Source organism: Dendropsophus ebraccatus, chromosome 11 (genome assembly GCF_027789765.1).
Source record: "Dendropsophus ebraccatus isolate aDenEbr1 chromosome 11, aDenEbr1.pat, whole genome shotgun sequence".
Taxonomy (NCBI): domain Eukaryota; kingdom Metazoa; phylum Chordata; class Amphibia; order Anura; family Hylidae; genus Dendropsophus; species Dendropsophus ebraccatus.
In genome coordinates, this window is record NC_091464.1 from 14,730,706 (window position 1) to 14,748,740 (window position 18,035).

An 18,035-nucleotide genomic window follows, 5' to 3' on the forward strand; every position below is an offset into this window, starting at 1 on the left:
AAAAACCCGAAACTCTCAGGGTTTAGGACTGTGCTTTCAGGGATCATTTCTATAGTCTTTGAAGGGAGAAATGTACTTGAAAGTGTCCAAGCTCATTCCCCACTATGATGAGATGTGGAGCTTTCTTCTGAGCATGAAGTCAGTTGGCGACTTTGTTTTGCGCAGTGGGTTGCCTGCATTTGATGATTGCACTCTTCTTTTGAAAAGAAGTAGAGGAAGAAAGCTCTTTCAGAGTGGTGAGATTTGGTTAAAATACCAAATTGCCCTTGAACCAGTTTAAAAGAAAGATATGAGTCTTTTGCCTAAATGGTGGGTCATGACTGCTTTTCTTCTCTTTTACTCTTTTCTTCCTGCGTGCAATGGTTTCTTCATTCCTTTAAGCCAAAAACAGTTGTTAATCTGTGGTGTTTTAGGACTGTGCCATCAGGGATGGTTTTGGAAGGAGAAGTGCCTTTGATAAAGAGTCCAAGCTCACTCTCAACTACGATGCGTTTTAGAGCTCCTTTCGGAGCATAAAGTGCGTCGGCAACTCTTTCTTCAGCAGTGGTTGTCTTCTTTTGATGACTGTGCCCTTCTTTTCAAAAAATGTAGATGAAGAAAGGTTGTTCAGAGTGGTGAGGTTTGGTCAAAAGTCCCAGTTTTGTTGGGTGAAAGGCTTAATAGATGTTAAAGCCTTTTGCTGAAGCTTTTTAACAGGTGTTTTTCTTTTCCCGTTTCCTTTTTTACGCTTTACTCTTTTTCGCTTATCCCTTTTTCTTATCTTTGTTTTTCGGGAAGTAGGCTCATAAAAAAGCCACACATTGATGCATTTTTGTTTAGACTTAAAGAAATATGTTTAAAAATGCCTTCTTATCAAACTAATGTTTAGAGGTTTCAGTCACTATCCAAGTAAACCCTCTACAAATTCATAAAATAGTCTTCTCATTGGCATTTCACGCCAACGTCTTGTTTCAAAAGTCAAACTTGTAATGTTCCAAAATGAGTTCTCCTTTAGTGGAAAGGATACTCCATCAAGGCTGGTAAAAACCCGAAACTCTCAGGGTTTAGGACTGTGCTTTCAGGGATCATTTCTATAGTCTTTGAAGGGAGAAATGTACTTGAAAGTGTCCAAGCTCACTCCCCACTATGATGAGATGTGGAGCTTTCTTCTGAGCATGAAGTCAGTTGGCGACTCTGTTTTGTACAGTGGTTTCCTGCATTTGATGATTGCACTCTTCTTTTGAAAAGAAGTAGAGGAAGAAAGCTCTTTCAGAGTGGTGAGATTTGGTTAAAATACCAAATTGCGCTTGAACCAGTTTAAAAGAAAGATATGAGTCTTTTGCCTAAATGGTGGGTCATGACTGCTTTTCTTCTCTTTAACTCTTTTCTTCCTGCGTGCAATGGTTTCTTCATTCCTTTAAGCCAAAAACAGTTGTTAATCAGTGGTGTTTTAGGACTGTGCTTTCAGGGATGGTTTTGGAAGGAGAAGTGCCTTTGATAAAGAGTCCAAGCTCACTCTCAACTACGATGCGTTTTAGAGCTCCCTTCTGAGCATAAAGTGCGTCGGCAACTCTTTCTTCAGCAGTGGTTGTCTGCTTTTGATGACTGTGCCCTTCTTTTCAAAAAATGTAGATGAAGAAAGGTTGTTCAGAGTGGTGAGGTTTGGTCAAAAGTCCCAGTTTTGTTGGGTGAAAGGCTTAATAGATGTTAAAGCCTTTTGCTGAAGCTTTTTAACAGGTGTTTTTCTTTTCCCGTTTCCTTTTTTACGCTTTACTCTTTTTCGCTTATCCCTTTTTCTTATCTTTGTTTTTCGGGAAGTAGGCTCATAAAAAAGCCACACATTGATGCATTTTTGTTTAGACTTAAAGAAATATGTTTAAAAATGCCTTCTTATCAAACTAATGTTTAGAGGTTTCAGTCACTATCCAAGTAAACCCTCTACAAATTCATAAAATAGTCTTCTCATTGGCATTTCACGCCAACGTCTTGTTTCAAAAGTCAAACTTGTAATGTTCCAAAATGAGTTCTCCTTTAGTGGAAAGGATACTCCATCAAGGCTGGTAAAAACCCGAAACTCTCAGGGTTTAGGACTGTGCTTTCAGGGATCATTTCTATAGTCTTTGAAGGGAGAAATGTACTTGAAAGTGTCCAAGCTCACTCCCCACTATGATGAGATGTGGAGCTTTCTTCTGAGCATGAAGTCAGTTGGCGACTCTGTTTTAGCGCAGTGGTTGCCTGCATTTGATGATTGCACTCTTCTTTTGAAAAGAAGTAGAGGAAGAAAGCTCTTTCAGAGTGGTGAGATTTGGTTAAAATACCAAATTGCCCTTGAACCAGTTTAAAAGAAAGATATGAGTCTTTTGCCTAAATGGTGGGTCATGACTGCTTTTCTTCTCTTTAACTCTTTTCTTCCTGCGTGCAATGGTTTCTTCATTCCTTTAAGCCAAAAACAGTTGTTAATCGGTGGTGTTTTAGGACTGTGCTTTCAGGGATGGTTTTGGAAGGAGAAGTGCCTTTGATAAAGAGTCCAAGCTCACTCTCAACTACGATGCGTTTTAGAGCTCCCTTCTGAGCATAAAGTGCGTCGGCAACTCTTTCTTCAGCAGTGGTTGTCTGCTTTTGATGACTGTGCCCTTCTTTTCAAAAAATGTAGATGAAGAAAGGTTGTTCAGAGTGGTGAGGTTTGGTCAAAAGTCCCAGTTTTGTTGGGTGAAAGGCTTAATAGATGTTAAAGCCTTTTGCTGAAGCTTTTTAACAGGTGTTTTTCTTTTCCCGTTTCCTTTTTTACGCTTTACTCTTTTTCGCTTATCCCTTTTTCTTATCTTTGTTTTTCGGGAAGTAGGCTCATAAAAAAGCCACACATTGATGCATTTTTGTTTAGACTTAAAGAAATATGTTTAAAAATGCCTTCTTATCAAACTAATGTTTAGAGGTTTCAGTCACTATCCAAGTAAACCCTCTACAAATTCATAAAATAGTCTTCTCATTGGCATTTCACGCCAACGTCTTGTTTCAAAAGTCAAACTTGTAATGTTCCAAAATGAGTTCTCCTTTAGTGGAAAGGATACTCCATCAAGGCTGGTAAAAACCGGAAACTCTCAGGGTTTAGGACTGTGCTTTCAGGGATCATTTTTATAGTCTTTGAAGGGAGAAATGTACTTGAAAGTGTCCAAGCTCACTCCCCACTATGATGAGATGTGGAGCTTTCTTCTGAGCATGAAGTCAGTTAGCGATTCTGTTTTGCACAGTGGTTGCCTGCATTTGATGATTGCACTCTTCTTTTGAAAAGAAGTAGAGGAAGAAAGCTCTTTCAGAGTGGTGAGATTTGGTTAAAATACCAAATTGCCCTTGAACCAGTTTAAAAGAAAGATATGAGTCTTTTGCCTAAATGGTGGGTCATGACTGCTTTTCTTCTCTTTAACTCTTTTCTTCCTGCGTGCAATGGTTTCTTCATTCCTTTAAGCCAAAAACAGTTGTTAATCGGTGGTGTTTTAGGACTGTGCTTTCAGGGATGGTTTTGGAAGGAGAAGTGCCTTTGATAAAGAGTCCAAGCTCACTCTCAACTACGATGCGTTTTAGAGCTCCCTTCTGAGCATAAAGTGCGTCGGCAACTCTTTCTTCAGCAGTGGTTGTCTGCTTTTGATGACTGTGCCCTTCTTTTCAAAAAATGTAGATGAAGAAAGGTTGTTCAGAGTGGTGAGGTTTGGTCAAAAGTCCCAGTTTTGTTGGGTGAAAGGCTTAATAGATGTTAAAGCCTTTTGCTGAAGCTTTTTAACAGGTGTTTTTCTTTTCCCGTTTCCTTTTTTACGCTTTACTCTTTTTCGCTTATCCCTTTTTCTTATCTTTGTTTTTCGGGAAGTAGGCTCATAAAAAGCCACACATTGATGCATTTTTGTTTAGACTTAAAGAAATATGTTTAAAAATGCCTTCTTATCAAACTAATGTTTAGAGGTTTCAGTCACTATCCAAGTAAACCCTCTACAAATTCATAAAATAGTCTTCTCATTGGCATTTCACGCCAACGTCTTGTTTCAAAAGTCAAACTTGTAATGTTCCAAAATGAGTTCTCCTTTAGTGGAAAGGATACTCCATCAAGGCTGGTAAAAACCCGAAACTCTCAGGGTTTAGAACTGTGCTTTCAGGGATCATTTCTACAGTCTTTGAAGGGAGAAATGTACTTGAAAGTGTCCAAGCTCACTCCCCACTATGATGAGATGTGGAGCTTTCTTCTGAGCATGAAGTCAGTTGGCGACTCTGTTTTACGCAGTGGTTGCCTGCATTTGATGATTGCACTCTTCTTTTGAAAAGAAGTAGAGGAAGAAAGCTCTTTCAGAGTGGTGAGATTTGGTTAAAATACCAAATTGCCCTTGAACCAGCTTAAAAGAAATATATGAGTCTTTTGCCTAAATGGTGGGTCATGACTGCTTTTCTTCTCTTTAACTCTTTTCTTCCTGCGTGCAATGGTTTCTTCATTCCTTTAAGCCAAAAACAGTTGTTAATCGGTGGTGTTTTAGGACTGTGCTTTCAGGGATGGTTTTGGAAGGAGAAGTGCCTTTGATAAAGAGTCCAAGCTCACTCTCAACTACGATGCGTTTTAGAGCTCCCTTCTGAGCATAAAGTGCGTCGGCAACTCTTTCTTCAGCAGTGGTTGTCTGCTTTTGATGACTGTGCCCTTCTTTTCAAAAAATGTAGATGAAGAAAGGTTGTTCAGAGTGGTGAGGTTTGGTCAAAAGTCCCAGTTTTGTTGGGTGAAAGGCTTAATAGATGTTAAAGCCTTTTGCTGAAGCTTTTTAACAGGTGTTTTTCTTTTCCCGTTTCCTTTTTTACGCTTTTACTCTTTTTCGCTTATCCCTTTTTCTTATCTTTGTTTTTCGGGAAGTAGGCTCATAAAATAGCCACACATTGATGCATTTTTGTTTAGACTTAAAGAAATATGTTTAAAAATGCCTTCTTATCAAACTAATGTTTAGAGGTTTCAGTCACTATCCAAGTAAACCCTCTACAAATTCATAAAATAGTCTTCTCATTGGCATTTCAGGCCAATGTCTTGTTTCAAAAGTCAAACTTGTAATGTTCCAAAATGAGTTCTCCTTTAGTGGAAAGGATACTCCGTCAAGGCTGGTAAAAACCCGAAACTCTCAGGGTTTAGGACTGTGCTTTCAGGGATCATTTCTATAGTCTTTGAAGGGAGAAATGTACTTGAAAGTGTCCAAGCTCACTCCCCACTATGATGAGATGTGGAGCTTTCTTCTGAGCATGAAGTCCGTTGGCGACTCTGTTTAGCGCAGTGGTTGACTGCATTTGATGATTGCACTCTTCTTTTGAAAAGAAGTAGAGGAAGAAAGCTCTTTCAGAGTGGTGAGATTTGGTTAAAATACCAAATTGCCCTTGAACCAGCTTAAAAGAAATATATGAGTCTTTTGCCTAAATGGTGGGTCATGACTGCTTTTCTTCTCTTTAACTCTTTTCTTCCTGCGTGCAATGGTTTCTTCATTCCTTTAAGCCAAAAACAGTTGTTAATCGGTGGTGTTTTAGGACTGTGCTTTCAGGGATGGTTTTGGAAGGAGAAGTGCCTTTGATAAAGAGTCCAAGCTCACTCTCAACTACGATGCGTTTTAGAGCTCCCTTCTGAGCATAAAGTGCGTCGGCAACTCTTTCTTCAGCAGTGGTTGTCTGCTTTTGATGACTGTGCCCTTCTTTTCAAAAAATGTAGATGAAGAAAGGTTGTTCAGAGTGGTGAGGTTTGGTCAAAAGTCCCAGTTTTGTTGGGTGAAAGGCTTAATAGATGTTAAAGCCTTTTGCTGAAGCTTTTTAACAGGTGTTTTTCTTTTCCCGTTTCCTTTTTTACGCTTTTACTCTTTTTCGCTTATCCCTTTTTCTTATCTTTGTTTTTCGGGAAGTAGGCTCATAAAAAAGCCACACATTGATGCATTTTTGTTTAGACTTAAAGAAATATGTTTAAAAATGCCTTCTTATCAAACTAATGTTTAGAGGTTTCAGTCACTATCCAAGTAAACCCTCTACAAATTCATAAAATAGTCTTCTCATTGGCATTTCACGCCAACGTCTTGTTTCAAAAGTCAAACTTGTAATGTTCCAAAATGAGTTCTCCTTTAGTGGAAAGGATACTCCATCAAGGCTGGTAAAAACCCGAAACTCTCAGGGTTTAGGACTGTGCTTTCAGGGATCATTTCTATAGTCTTTGAAGGGAGAAATGTACTTGAAAGTGTCCAAGCTCACTCCCCACTATGATGAGATGTGGAGCTTTCTTCTGAGCATGAAGTCTGTTGGCGACTCTGTTTAGCGCAGTGGTTGACTGCATTTGATGATTGCACTCTTCTTTTGCAAAGAAGTAGAGGAAGAAAGCTCATTCAGAGTGGTGAGATTTGGTTAAAATACCAAATTGCCCTTGAACCAGTTTAAAAGAAATATATGAGTCTTTTGCCTAAATGGTGGGTCATGACTGCTTTTCTTCTCTTTAACTCTTTTCTTCCTGCGTGCAATGGTTTCTTCATTCCTTTAAGCCAAAAACAGTTGTTAATCGGTGGTGTTTTAGGACTGTGCTTTCAGGGATGGTTTTGGAAGGAGAAGTGCCTTTGATAAAGAGTCCAAGCTCACTCTCAACTACGATGCGTTTTAGAGCTCCCTTCTGAGCATAAAGTGCGTCGGCAACTCTTTCTTCAGCAGTGGTTGTCTGCTTTTGATGACTGTGCCCTTCTTTTCAAAAAATGTAGATGAAGAAAGGTTGTTCAGAGTGGTGAGGTTTGGTCAAAAGTCCCAGTTTTGTTGGGTGAAAGGCTTAATAGATGTTAAAGCCTTTTGCTGAAGCTTTTTAACAGGTGTTTTTCTTTTCCCGTTTCCTTTTTTACGCTTTACTCTTTTTCGCTTATCCCTTTTTCTTATCTTTGTTTTTCGGGAAGTAGGCTCATAAAAAAGCCACACATTGATGCATTTTTGTTTAGACTTAAAGAAATATGTTTAAAAATGCCTTCTTATCAAACTAATGTTTAGAGGTTTCAGTCACTATCCAAGTAAACCCTCTACAAATTCATAAAATAGTCTTCTCATTGGCATTTCACGCCAACGTCTTGTTTCAAAAGTCAAACTTGTAATGTTCCAAAATGAGTTCTCCTTTAGTGGAAAGGATACTCCATCAAGGCTGGTAAAAACCCGAAACTCTCAGGGTTTAGGACTGTGCTTTCAGGGATCATTTCTATAGTCTTTGAAGGGAGAAATGTACTTGAAAGTGTCCAAGCTCACTCCCCACTATGATGAGATGTGGAGCTTTCTTCTGAGCATGAAGTCAGTTGGTGACTCTGTTTTGCGCAGTGGTTGCCTGCATTTGATGATTGCACTCTTCTTTTGAAAAGAAGTAGATGAAGAAAGCTCTTTCAGAGTGGTGAGATTTGGTTAAAATACCAAATTGCCCTTGAACCAGTTTAAAAGAAATATATGAGTCTTTTGCCTAAATGGTGGATCATGACTGCTTTTCTTCTCTTTAACTCTTTTCTTCCTGCGTGCAATGGTTTCTTCATTCCTTTAAGCCAAAAACAGTTGTTAATCGGTGGTGTTTTAGGACTGTGCTTTCAGGGATGGTTTTGGAAGGAGAAGTGCCTTTGATAAAGAGTCCAAGCTCACTCTCAACTACGATGCGTTTTAGAGCTCCCTTCTGAGCATAAAGTGCGTCGGCAACTCTTTCTTCAGCAGTGGTTGTCTGCTTTTGATGACTTTGCCCTTCTTTTCAAAAAATGTAGATGAAGAAAGGTTGTTCAGAGTGGTGAGGTTTGGTCAAAAGTCCCAGTTTTGTTGGGTCAAAGCCTTAATAGATGTTAAAGCCTTTTGCTGAAGCTTTTTAACAGGTGTTTTTCTTTTCCTGTTTCCTTTTTTACGCTTTACTCTTTTTCGCTTATCCCTTTTTCTTATCTTTGTTTTTCGGGAAGTAGGCTCATAAAAAAGCCACACATTGATGCATTTTTGTTTAGACTTAAAGAAATATGTTTAAAAATGCCTTCTTATCAAACTAATGTTTAGAGGTTTCAGTCACTATCCAAGTAAACCCTCTACAAATTCATAAAATAGTCTTCTCATTGGCATTTCACGCCAACGTCTTGTTTCAAAAGTCAAACTTGTAATGTTCCAAAATGAGTTCTCCTTTAGTGGAAAGGATACTCCATCAAGGCTGGTAAAAACCCGAAACTCTCAGGGTTTAGGACTGTGCTTTCAGGGATCATTTCTATAGTCTTTGAAGGGAGAAATGTACTTGAAAGTGTACAAGCTCACTCCCCACTATGATGAGATGTGGAGCTTTCTTCTGAGCATGAAGTCAGTTGGCGACTTTGTTTTGCACAGTGGTTGCCTGCATTTGATGATTGCACTCTTCTTTTGAAAAGAAGTAGAGGAAGAAAGCTCTTTCAGAGTGGTGAGATTTGGTTAAAATACCAAATTGCCCTTGAACCAGTTTAAAAGAAAGATATGAGTCTTTTGCCTAAATGGTGGGTCATGACTGCTTTTCTTCTCTTTAACTCTTTTCTTTCTGCGTGCAATGGTTTCTTCATTCCTTTAAGCCAAAAACAGTTGTTAATCGGTGGTGTTTTAGGACTGTGCTTTCAGGGATGGTTTTGGAAGGAGAAGTGCCTTTGATAAAGAGTCCAAGCTCACTCTCAACTACAATGCGTTTTAGAGCTCCCTTCTGAGCATAAAGTGCGTCGGCAACTCTTTCTTCAGCAGTGGTTGTCTGCTTTTGATGACTGTGCCCTTCTTTTCAAAAAATGTAGATGAAGAAAGGTTGTTCAGAGTGGTGAGGTTTGGTCAAAAGTCCCAGTTTTGTTGGGTGAAAGGCTTAATAGATGTTAAAGCCTTTTGCTGAAGCTTTTTAACAGGTGTTTTTCTTTTCCCGTTTCCTTTTTTACGCTTTACTCTTTTTCGCTTATCCCTTTTTCTTATCTTTGTTTTTCGGGAAGTAGGCTCATAAAAAAGCCACACATTGATGCATTTTTGTTTAGACTTAAAGAAATATGTTTAAAAATGCCTTCTTATCAAACTAATGTTTAGAGGTTTCAGTCACTATCCAAGTAAACCCTCTACAAATTCATAAAATAGTCTTCTCATTGGCATTTCACGCCAACGTCTTGTTTCAAAAGTCAAACTTGTAATGTTCCAAAATGAGTTCTCCTTTAGTGGAAAGGATACTCCATCAAGGCTGGTAAAAACCCGAAACTCTCAGGGTTTAGGACTGTGCTTTCAGGGATCATTTCTATAGTCTTTGAAGGGAGAAATGTACTTGAAAGTGTCCAAGCTCACTCCCCACTATGATGAGATGTGGAGCTTTCTTCTGAGCATGAAGTCAGTTGGCGACTTTGTTTTGCACAGTGGTTGCCTGCATTTGATGATTGCACTCTTCTTTTGCAAAGAAGTAGAAGAAGAAAGCTCTTTCAGAGTGGTGAGATTTGGTTAACATACCAAATTGCCCTTGAACCAGTTTAAAAGAAAGATATGAGTCTTTTGCCTAAATGGTGGGTCATGACTGCTTTTCTTCTCTTTAACTCTTTTCTTCCTGCGTGCAATGGTTTCTTCATTCCTTTAAGCCAAAAACAGTTGTTAATCGGTGGTGTTTTAGGACTGTGCTTTCAGGGATGGTTTTGGAAGGAGAAGTGCCTTTGATAAAGAGTCCAAGCTCACTCTCAACTACGATGCGTTTTAAAAGCTCCCTTCTGAGCATAAAGTGCGTCGGCAACTCTTTCTTCAGCAGTGGTTGTCTGCTTTTGATGACTGTGCCCTTCTTTTCAAAAAATGTAGATGAAGAAAGGTTGTTCAGAGTGGTGAGGTTTGGTCAAAAGTCCCAGTTTTGTTGGGTGAAAGGCTTAATAGATGTTAAAGCCTTTTGCTGAAGCTTTTTAACAGGTGTTTTTCTTTTCCCGTTTCCTTTTTTACGCTTTACTCTTTTTCGCTTATCCCTTTTTCTTATCTTTGTTTTTCGGGAAGTAGGCTCATAAAAAAGCCACACATTGATGCATTTTTGTTTAGACTTAAAGAAATATGTTTAAAAATGCCTTCTTATCAAACTAATGTTTAGAGGTTTCAGTCACTATCCAAGTAAACCCTCTACAAATTCATAAAATAGTCTTCTCATTGGCATTTCACGCCAACGTCTTGTTTCAAAAGTCAAACTTGTAATGTTCCAAAATGAGTTCTCCTTTAGTGGAAAGGATACTCCATCAAGGCTGGTAAAAACCCGAAACTCTCAGGGTTTAGGACTGTGCTTTCAGGGATCATTTCTATAGTCTTTGAAGGGAGAAATGTGCTTGAAAGTGTCCAAGCTCACTCCCCACTATGATGAGATGTGGAGCTTTCTTCTGAGCATGAAGTCAGTTGGCGACTTTGTTTTGCACAGTGGTTGCCTGCATTTGATGATTGCACTCTTCTTTTGCAAAGAAGTAGAGGAAGAAAGCTCTTTCAGAGTGGTGAGATTTGGTTAAAATACCAAATTGCCCTTGAACCAGTTTAAAAGAAAGATATAAGTCTTTTGCCTAAATGGTGGGTCATGACTGCTTTTCTTTTCTTTAACTCTTTTCTTCCTGCGTGCAATGGTTTCTTCATTCCTTTAAGCCAAAAACAGTTGTTAATCGGTGGTGTTTTAGGACTGTGCTTTCAGGGATGGTTTTGGAAGGAGAAGTGCCTTTGATAAAGAGTCCAAGCTCACTCTCAACTACGATGCGTTTTAGAGCTCCCTTCTGAGCATAAAGTGCGTCGGCAACTCTTTCTTCAGCAGTGGTTGTCTGCTTTTGATGACTGTGCCCTTCTTTTCAAAAAATGTAGATGAAGAAAGGTTGTTCAGAGTGGTGAGGTTTGGTCAAAAGTCCCAGTTTTGTTGGGTGAAAGGCTTAATAGATGTTAAAGCCTTTTGCTGAAGCTTTTTAACAGGTGTTTTTCTTTTCCCGTTTCCTTTTTTACGCTTTACTCTTTTTCGGTTATCCCTTTTTCTTATCTTTGTTTTTCGGGAAGTAGGCTCATAAAAAAGCCACACATTGATGCATTTTTGTTTAGACTTAAAGAAATATGTTTAAAAATGCCTTCTTATCAAACTAATGTTTAGAGGTTTCAGTCACTATCCAAGTAAACCCTCTACAAATTCATAAAATAGTCTTCTCATTGGCATTTCACGCCAACGTCTTGTTTCAAAAGTCAAACTTGTAATGTTCCAAAATGAGTTCTCCTTTAGTGGAAAGGATACTCCATCAAGGCTGGTAAAAACCCGAAACTCTCAGGGTTTAGGACTGTGCTTTCAGGGATCATTTCTATAGTCTTTGAAGGGAGAAATGTGCTTGAAAGTGTCCAAGCTCACTCCCCACTATGATGAGATGTGGAGCTTTCTTCTGAGCATGAAGTCAGTTGGCGACTTTGTTTTGCACAGTGGTTGCCTGCATTTGATGATTGCACTCTTCTTTTGCAAAGAAGTAGAGGAAGAAAGCTCTTTCAGAGTGGTGAGATTTGGTTAAAATACCAAATTGCCCTTGAACCAGTTTAAAAGAAAGATATGAGTCTTTTGCCTAAATGGTGGGTCATGACTGCTTTTCTTTTCTTTAACTCTTTTCTTCCTGCGTACAATGGTTTCTTCATTCCTTTAAACCAAAAACAGTTGTTAATCGGTGGTGTTTTAGGACTGTGCTTTCAGGAATGGTTTTGGAAGGAGAAGTGCCTTTGATAAAGAGTCCAAGCTCACTCTCAACTACGATGCGTTTTAGAGCTCCCTTCTGAGCATAAAGTGCGTCGGCAACTCTTTCTTCAGCAGTGGTTGTCTGCTTTTGATGACTGTGCCCTTCTTTTCAAAAAATGTAGATGAAGAAAGGTTGTTCAGAGTGGTGAGGTTTGGTCAAAAGTCCCAGTTTTGTTGGGTGAAAGGCTTAATAGATGTTAAAGCCTTTTGCTGAAGCTTTTTAACAGGTGTTTTTCTTTTCCCGTTTCCTTTTTTACGCTTTACTCTTTTTCGCTTATCCCTTTTTCTTATCTTTGTTTTTCGGGAAGTAGGCTTATAAAAAAGCCACACATTGATGCATTTTTGTTTAGACTTAAAGAAATATGTTTAAAAATGCCTTCTTATCAAACTAATGTTTAGAGGTTTCAGTCACTATCCAAGTAAACCCTCTACAAATTCATAAAATAGTCTTCTCATTGGCATTTCACGCCAACGTCTTGTTTCAAAAGTCAAACTTGTAATGTTCCAAAATGAGTTCTCCTTTAGTGGAAAGGATACTCCATCAAGGCTGGTAAAAACCCGAAACTCTCAGGGTTTAGGACTGTGCTTTCAGGGATCATTTCTATAGTCTTTGAAGGGAGAAATGTACTTGAAAGTGTCCAAGCTCACTCCCCACTATGATGAGATGTGGAGCTTTCTTCTGAGCATGAAGTCAGTTGGCAACTCTGTTTTGCGCAGTGGTTGCCTGCATTTGATGATTGCACTCTTCTTGTGAAAAGAAGTAGAGGAAGAAAGCTCTTTCAGAGTGGTGAGATTTGGTTAAAATACCAAATTGCCCTTGAACCAGTTTAAAAGAAAGATATGAGTCTGTTGCCTAAATGGTGGGTCATGACTGCTTTTCCTCTCTTTAACTCTTTTCTTCCTGCGTGCAATGGTTTCTTCATTCCTTTAAGCCAAAAACAGTTGTTAATCGGTGGTGTTTTAGGACTGTGCTTTCAGGGATGGTTTTGGAAGGAGAAGTGCCTTTGATAAAGAGTCCAAGCTCACTCTCAACTACGATGCGTTTTAGAGCTCCCTTCTGAGCATAAAGTGCGTCGGCAACTCTTTCTTCAGCAGTGGTTGTCTTCTTTTGATGACTGTGCCCTTCTTTTCAAAAAATGTAGATGAAGAAAGGTTGTTCAGAGTGGTGAGGTTTGGTCAAAAGTCCCAGTTTTGTTGGGTGAAAGGCTTAATAGATGTTAAAGCCTTTTGCTGAAGCTTTTTAACAGGTGTTTTTCTTTTCCCGTTTCCTTTTTTACGCTTTACTCTTTTTCGCTTATCCCTTTTTCTTATCTTTGTTTTTCGGGAAGTAGGCTCATAAAAAAGCCACACATTGATGCATTTTTGTTTAGACTTAAAGAAATATGTTTAAAAATGCCTTCTTATCAAACTAATGTTTAGAGGTTTCAGTCACTATCCAAGTAAACCCTCTACAAATTCATAAAATAGTCTTCTCATTGGCATTTCACGCCAACGTCTTGTTTCAAAAGTCAAACTTGTAATGTTCCAAAATGAGTTCTCCTTTAGTGGAAAGGATTCTCCATCAAGGCTGGTAAAAACCCGAAACTCTCAGGGCTTAGGACTGTGCTTTCAGGGATCATTTCTATAGTCTTTGAAGGGAGAAATGTACTTGAAAGTGACCAAGCTCACTCCCCACTATGATGAGATGTGGAGCTTTCTTCTGAGCATGAAGTCAGTTGGCGACTCTGTTTTGCGCAGTGGTTGCCTGCATTTGATGATTGCACTCTTCTTTTGAAAAGAAGTAGAGGAAGAAAGCTCTTTCAGAGTGGTGAGATTTGGTTAAATTACCAAATTGCCCTTGAACCAGTTTAAAAGGAAGATATGAGTCTTTTGCCTAAATGGTGGGTCATGACTGCTTTTCTTCTCTTAACTCTTTTCTTCCTGCGTGCAATGGTTTCTTCATTCCTTTAAGCCAAAAACAGTTGTTAATCGGTGGTGTTTTAGGACTGTGCTTTCAGGGATGGTTTTGGAAGGAGAAGCGCCTTTGATAAAGAGTCCAAGCTCACTCTCAATTACGATGCGTCTTAGAGCTCCCTTCTGAGCATAAAGTGCGTCGGCAACTCTTTCTTCAGCAGTGGTTGTCTGCTTTTGATGACTGTGCCCTTCTTTTCAAAAAATGTAGATGAAGAAAGGTTGTTCAGAGTGGTGAGGTTTGGTCAAAAGTCCCAGTTTTGTTGGGTGAAAGGCTTAATAGATGTTAAAGCCTTTTGCTGAAGCTTTTTAACAGGTGTTTTTCTTTTCCCGTTTCCTTTTTTACGCTTTACTCTTTTTCGCTTATCCCTTTTTCTTATCTTTGTTTTTCGGGAAGTAGGCTCATAAAAAAGCCACACATTGATGCATTTTTGTTTAGACTTAAAGAAATATGTTTAAAAATGCCTTCTTATCAAACTAATGTTTAGAGGTTTCAGTCACTATCCAAGTAAACCCTCTACAAATTCATAAAATAGTCTTCTCATTGGCATTTCACGCCAACGTCTTGTTTCAAAAGTCAAACTTGTAATGTTCCAAAATGAGTTCTCCTTTAGTGGAAAGGATTCTCCATCAAGGCTGGTAAAAACCCGAAACTCTCAGGGCTTAGGACTGTGCTTTCAGGGATCATTTCTATAGTCTTTGAAGGGAGAAATGTACTTGAAAGTGACCAAGCTCACTCCCAACTATGATGAGATGTGGAGCTTTCTTCTGAGCATGAAGTCAGTTGGCGACTCTGTTTTGCGCAGTGGTTGCCTGCATTTGATGATTGCACTCTTCTTTTGAAAAGAAGTAGAGGAAGAAAGCTCTTTCAGAGTGGTGAGATTTGGTTAAATTACCAAATTGCCCTTGAACCAGTTTAAAAGGAAGATATGAGTCTTTTGCCTAAATGGTGGGTCATGACTGCTTTTCTTCTCTTAACTCTTTTCTTCCTGCGTGCAATGGTTTCTTCATTCCTTTAAGCCAAAAACAGTTGTTAATCGGTGGTGTTTTAGGACTGTGCTTTCAGGGATGGTTTTGGAAGGAGAAGCGCCTTTGATAAAGAGTCCAAGCTCACTCTCAATTACGATGCGTCTTAGAGCTCCCTTCTGAGCATAAAGTGCGTCGGCAACTCTTTCTTCAGCAGTGGTTGTCTGCTTTTGATGACTGTGCCCTTCTTTTCAAAAAATGTAGATGAAGAAAGGTTGTTCAGAGTGGTGAGGTTTGGTCAAAAGTCCCAGTTTTGTTGGGTGAAAGGCTTAATAGATGTTAAAGCCTTTTGCTGAAGCTTTTTAACAGGTGTTTTTCTTTTCCCGTTTCCTTTTTTACGCTTTACTCTTTTTCGCTTATCCCTTTTTCTTATCTTTGTTTTTCGGGAAGTAGGCTCATAAAAAAGCCACACATTGATGCATTTTTGTTTAGACTTAAAGAAATATGTTTAAAAATGCCTTCTTATCAAACTAATGTTTAGAGGTTTCAGTCACTATCCAAGTAAACCCTCTACAAATTCATAAAATAGTCTTCTCATTGGCATTTCACGCCAACGTCTTGTTTCAAAAGTCAAACTTGTAATGTTCCAAAATGAGTTCTCCTTTAGTGGAAAGGATACTCCATCAAGGCTGGTAAAAACCCGAAACTCTCAGGGTTTAGGACTGTGCTTTCAGGGATCATTTCTATAGTCTTTGAAGGGAGAAATGTACTTGAAAGTGTCCAAGCTCACTCCCCACTATGATGAGATGTGGAGCTTTCTTCTGAGCATGAAGTCAGTTGGCAACTCTGTTTTGCGCAGTGGTTGCCTGCATTTGATGATTGCACTCTTCTTTTAAAAGAAGTAGAGGAAGAAAGCTCTTTCAGAGTGGTGAGATTTGGTTAAAATACCAAATTGCCCTTGAACCAGTTTAAAAGAAAGATATGAGTCTTTTGCCTAAATGGTGGGTCATGACTGCTTTTCTTCTCTTTAACTCTTTTCTTCCTGCGTGCAATGGTTTCTTCATTCCTTTAAGCCAAAAACAGTTGTTAATCGGTGGTGTTTTAGGACTGTGCTTTCAGGGATGGTTTTGGAAGGAGAAGTGCCTTTGATAAAGAGTCCAAGCTCACTCTCAACTACGATGCGTTTTAGAGCTCCCTTCTGAGCATAAAGTGCGTCGGCAACTCTTTCTTCAGCAGTGGTTGTCTGCTTTTGATGACTGTGCCCTTCTTTTCAAAAAATGTAGATGAAGAAAGGTTGTTCAGAGTGGTGAGGTTTGGTCAAAAGTCCCAGTTTTGTTGGGTGAAAGGCTTAATAGATGTTAAAGCCTTTTGCTGAAGCTTTTTAACAGGTGTTTTTCTTTTCCCGTTTCCTTTTTTACGCTTTTCTCTTTTTCGCTTATCCCTTTTTCTTATCTTTGTTTTTCGGGAAGTAGGCTCATAAAAAAGCCACACATTGATGCATTTTTGTTTAGACTTAAAGAAATATGTTTAAAAATGCCTTCTTATCAAACTAATGTTTAGAGGTTTCAGTCACTATCCAAGTAAACCCTCTACAAATTCATAAAATAGTCTTCTCATTGGCATTTCACGCCAACGTCTTGTTTCAAAAGTCAAACTTGTAATGTTCCAAAATGAGTTCTCCTTTAGTGGAAAGGATACTCCATCAAGGCTGGTAAAAACCCGAAACTCTCAGGGTTTAGGACTGTGCTTTCAGGGATCATTTTTATAGTCTTTGAAGGGAGAAATGTACTTGAAAGTGTCCAAGCTAGCTCCCCACTATGATGAGATGTGGAGCTTTCTTCTGAGCATGAAGTCAGTTGGCGACTCTTTTTTGCGCAGTGGTTGCCTGCATTTGATGATTGCACTCTTCTTTTGAAAAGAAGTAGAGGAAGAAAGCTCTTTCAGAGTGGTGAGATTTGGTTAAAATACCAAATTGCACTTGAACCAGTTTAAAAGAAATATATTAGTCTTTTGCCTAAATGGTGGGTCATGACTGCTGTTCTTCTCTTTAATTCTTTTCTTCCTGCGTGCAATGGTTTCTTCATTCCTTTAAGCCAAAAACAGTTGTTAATCGGTGGTGTTTTAGGACTGTGCTTTCAGGGATGGTTTTGGAAGGAGAAGTGCCTTTGATAAAGAGTCCAAGCTCACTCTCAACTACGATGCGTTTTAGAGCTCCCTTCTGAGCATAAAGTGCGTCGGCAACTCTTTCTTCAGCAGTGGTTGTCTGCTTTTGATGACTGTGCCCTTCTTTTCAAAAAATGTAGATGAAGAAAGGTTGTTCAGAGTGGTGAGGTTTGGTCAAAAGTCCCAGTTTTGTTGGGTGAAAGGCTTAATAGATGTTAAAGCCTTTTGCTGAAGCTTTTTAACAGGTGTTTTTCTTTTCCCGTTTCCTTTTTTACGCTTTTCTCTTTTTCGCTTATCCCTTTTTCTTATCTTTGTTTTTCGGGAAGTAGGCTCATAAAAAAGCCACACATTGATGCATTTTTGTTTAGACTTAAAGAAATATGTTTAAAAATGCCTTCTTATCAAACTAATGTTTAGAGGTTTCAGTCACTATCCAAGTAAACCCTCTACAAATTCATAAAATAGTCTTCTCATTGGCATTTCACGCCAACGTCTTGTTTCAAAAGTCAAACTTGTAATGTTCCAAAATGAGTTCTCCTTTAGTGGAAAGGATACTCCATCAAGGCTGGTAAAAACCCGAAACTCTCAGGGTTTAGGACTGTGCTTTCAGGGATCTTTTCTATAGTCTTTGAAGGGAGAAATGTACTTTTAAGTGTCCAAGCTCACTCCCCACTATGATGAGATGTGGAGCTTTCTTCTGAGCATGAAGTCAGTTGGCGACTCTGTTTTGCGCAGTGGTTGCCTGCATTTGATGATTGCACTCTTCTTTTGAAAAGAAGTAGAGGAAGAAAGCTTTTTCAGAGTGGTAGGATTTGGTTAAAATACCAAATTGCCCTTGAACCAGTTTAAAAAAAAGATATGAGTCTTTTGCCTAAATGGTGGGTCATGACTGCTTTTCTTCTCTTTAACTCTTTTCTTCCTGCGTGCAATGGTTTCTTCATCCTTTAAGCCAAAAACAGTTGTTAATCGGTGGTGTTTTAGGACTGTGCTTTCAGGGATGGTTTTGGAAGGAGAAGTGCCTTTGATAAAGAGTCCAAGCTCACTCTCAACTACGATGCGTTTTAGAGCTCCCTTCTGAGCATAAAGTGCGTCGGCAACTCTTTCTTCAGCAGTGGTTGTCTGCTTTTGATGACTGTGCCCTTCTTTTCAAAAAATGTAGATGAAGAAAGGTTGTTCAGAGTGGTGAGGTTTGGTCAAAAGTCCCAGTTTTGTTGGGTGAAAGGCTTAATAGATGTTAAAGCCTTTTGCTGAAGCTTTTTAACAG

The 18,035-nt window shown here is 39.0% G+C and overlaps 18 non-coding genes and 18 pseudogenes across 18 annotated transcripts; all 36 read left to right on the forward strand.

Moving 5' to 3' along the window:
- The first annotated feature begins 24 nt into the window (after window positions 1-24).
- LOC138768274 (small nucleolar RNA U3) lies at window positions 25-238 on the forward strand. Its single transcript, XR_011358989.1, has one exon. It is a non-coding gene; the product is annotated as a small nucleolar RNA U3 (small nucleolar RNA).
- Window positions 239-415: 177 nt separating this feature from the next.
- LOC138768373 (small nucleolar RNA U3) lies at window positions 416-616 on the forward strand (annotated as a pseudogene).
- Window positions 617-1,045: 429 nt separating this feature from the next.
- On the forward strand, window positions 1,046-1,258 carry LOC138768273 (small nucleolar RNA U3). Its single transcript, XR_011358988.1, has one exon. It is a non-coding gene; the product is annotated as a small nucleolar RNA U3 (small nucleolar RNA).
- A 173-nt stretch (window positions 1,259-1,431) lies between these two features.
- Window positions 1,432-1,636, forward strand: LOC138768327 (small nucleolar RNA U3; annotated as a pseudogene).
- Window positions 1,637-2,065: 429 nt separating this feature from the next.
- Window positions 2,066-2,279, forward strand: LOC138768260 (small nucleolar RNA U3). Its single transcript, XR_011358976.1, has one exon. It is a non-coding gene; the product is annotated as a small nucleolar RNA U3 (small nucleolar RNA).
- A 173-nt stretch (window positions 2,280-2,452) lies between these two features.
- LOC138768328 (small nucleolar RNA U3) lies at window positions 2,453-2,657 on the forward strand (annotated as a pseudogene).
- Window positions 2,658-3,086: 429 nt separating this feature from the next.
- LOC138768287 (small nucleolar RNA U3) lies at window positions 3,087-3,299 on the forward strand. The gene has a single exon (XR_011359002.1). It is a non-coding gene; the product is annotated as a small nucleolar RNA U3 (small nucleolar RNA).
- Window positions 3,300-3,472: 173 nt separating this feature from the next.
- Window positions 3,473-3,677, forward strand: LOC138768329 (small nucleolar RNA U3; annotated as a pseudogene).
- Window positions 3,678-4,105: 428 nt separating this feature from the next.
- Window positions 4,106-4,318, forward strand: LOC138768288 (small nucleolar RNA U3). The gene has a single exon (XR_011359003.1). It is a non-coding gene; the product is annotated as a small nucleolar RNA U3 (small nucleolar RNA).
- A 173-nt stretch (window positions 4,319-4,491) lies between these two features.
- Window positions 4,492-4,696, forward strand: LOC138768330 (small nucleolar RNA U3; annotated as a pseudogene).
- Window positions 4,697-5,126: 430 nt separating this feature from the next.
- LOC138768278 (small nucleolar RNA U3) lies at window positions 5,127-5,339 on the forward strand. Its single transcript, XR_011358993.1, has one exon. It is a non-coding gene; the product is annotated as a small nucleolar RNA U3 (small nucleolar RNA).
- Window positions 5,340-5,512: 173 nt separating this feature from the next.
- On the forward strand, window positions 5,513-5,717 carry LOC138768331 (small nucleolar RNA U3; annotated as a pseudogene).
- Window positions 5,718-6,147: 430 nt separating this feature from the next.
- On the forward strand, window positions 6,148-6,360 carry LOC138768256 (small nucleolar RNA U3). Its single transcript, XR_011358972.1, has one exon. It is a non-coding gene; the product is annotated as a small nucleolar RNA U3 (small nucleolar RNA).
- Window positions 6,361-6,533: 173 nt separating this feature from the next.
- On the forward strand, window positions 6,534-6,738 carry LOC138768332 (small nucleolar RNA U3; annotated as a pseudogene).
- Window positions 6,739-7,167: 429 nt separating this feature from the next.
- On the forward strand, window positions 7,168-7,380 carry LOC138768282 (small nucleolar RNA U3). Its single transcript, XR_011358997.1, has one exon. It is a non-coding gene; the product is annotated as a small nucleolar RNA U3 (small nucleolar RNA).
- Window positions 7,381-7,553: 173 nt separating this feature from the next.
- Window positions 7,554-7,758, forward strand: LOC138768374 (small nucleolar RNA U3; annotated as a pseudogene).
- Window positions 7,759-8,187: 429 nt separating this feature from the next.
- Window positions 8,188-8,400, forward strand: LOC138768253 (small nucleolar RNA U3). Its single transcript, XR_011358969.1, has one exon. It is a non-coding gene; the product is annotated as a small nucleolar RNA U3 (small nucleolar RNA).
- Window positions 8,401-8,573: 173 nt separating this feature from the next.
- LOC138768366 (small nucleolar RNA U3) lies at window positions 8,574-8,778 on the forward strand (annotated as a pseudogene).
- A 429-nt stretch (window positions 8,779-9,207) lies between these two features.
- Window positions 9,208-9,420, forward strand: LOC138768270 (small nucleolar RNA U3). Its single transcript, XR_011358985.1, has one exon. It is a non-coding gene; the product is annotated as a small nucleolar RNA U3 (small nucleolar RNA).
- Window positions 9,421-9,593: 173 nt separating this feature from the next.
- On the forward strand, window positions 9,594-9,799 carry LOC138768323 (small nucleolar RNA U3; annotated as a pseudogene).
- Window positions 9,800-10,228: 429 nt separating this feature from the next.
- On the forward strand, window positions 10,229-10,441 carry LOC138768267 (small nucleolar RNA U3). Its single transcript, XR_011358982.1, has one exon. It is a non-coding gene; the product is annotated as a small nucleolar RNA U3 (small nucleolar RNA).
- A 173-nt stretch (window positions 10,442-10,614) lies between these two features.
- On the forward strand, window positions 10,615-10,819 carry LOC138768333 (small nucleolar RNA U3; annotated as a pseudogene).
- Window positions 10,820-11,248: 429 nt separating this feature from the next.
- On the forward strand, window positions 11,249-11,461 carry LOC138768268 (small nucleolar RNA U3). Its single transcript, XR_011358983.1, has one exon. It is a non-coding gene; the product is annotated as a small nucleolar RNA U3 (small nucleolar RNA).
- A 173-nt stretch (window positions 11,462-11,634) lies between these two features.
- On the forward strand, window positions 11,635-11,839 carry LOC138768322 (small nucleolar RNA U3; annotated as a pseudogene).
- Window positions 11,840-12,268: 429 nt separating this feature from the next.
- On the forward strand, window positions 12,269-12,481 carry LOC138768277 (small nucleolar RNA U3). The gene has a single exon (XR_011358992.1). It is a non-coding gene; the product is annotated as a small nucleolar RNA U3 (small nucleolar RNA).
- Window positions 12,482-12,654: 173 nt separating this feature from the next.
- On the forward strand, window positions 12,655-12,859 carry LOC138768358 (small nucleolar RNA U3; annotated as a pseudogene).
- Window positions 12,860-13,288: 429 nt separating this feature from the next.
- LOC138768265 (small nucleolar RNA U3) lies at window positions 13,289-13,501 on the forward strand. Its single transcript, XR_011358980.1, has one exon. It is a non-coding gene; the product is annotated as a small nucleolar RNA U3 (small nucleolar RNA).
- A 181-nt stretch (window positions 13,502-13,682) lies between these two features.
- Window positions 13,683-13,878, forward strand: LOC138768377 (small nucleolar RNA U3; annotated as a pseudogene).
- Window positions 13,879-14,307: 429 nt separating this feature from the next.
- LOC138768292 (small nucleolar RNA U3) lies at window positions 14,308-14,520 on the forward strand. The gene has a single exon (XR_011359007.1). It is a non-coding gene; the product is annotated as a small nucleolar RNA U3 (small nucleolar RNA).
- A 181-nt stretch (window positions 14,521-14,701) lies between these two features.
- On the forward strand, window positions 14,702-14,897 carry LOC138768378 (small nucleolar RNA U3; annotated as a pseudogene).
- Window positions 14,898-15,326: 429 nt separating this feature from the next.
- LOC138768266 (small nucleolar RNA U3) lies at window positions 15,327-15,538 on the forward strand. The gene has a single exon (XR_011358981.1). It is a non-coding gene; the product is annotated as a small nucleolar RNA U3 (small nucleolar RNA).
- A 173-nt stretch (window positions 15,539-15,711) lies between these two features.
- LOC138768334 (small nucleolar RNA U3) lies at window positions 15,712-15,916 on the forward strand (annotated as a pseudogene).
- A 429-nt stretch (window positions 15,917-16,345) lies between these two features.
- LOC138768311 (small nucleolar RNA U3) lies at window positions 16,346-16,558 on the forward strand. The gene has a single exon (XR_011359026.1). It is a non-coding gene; the product is annotated as a small nucleolar RNA U3 (small nucleolar RNA).
- A 173-nt stretch (window positions 16,559-16,731) lies between these two features.
- LOC138768335 (small nucleolar RNA U3) lies at window positions 16,732-16,936 on the forward strand (annotated as a pseudogene).
- A 429-nt stretch (window positions 16,937-17,365) lies between these two features.
- On the forward strand, window positions 17,366-17,578 carry LOC138768302 (small nucleolar RNA U3). Its single transcript, XR_011359017.1, has one exon. It is a non-coding gene; the product is annotated as a small nucleolar RNA U3 (small nucleolar RNA).
- A 172-nt stretch (window positions 17,579-17,750) lies between these two features.
- On the forward strand, window positions 17,751-17,955 carry LOC138768336 (small nucleolar RNA U3; annotated as a pseudogene).
- Window positions 17,956-18,035: the final 80 nt, after the last annotated feature.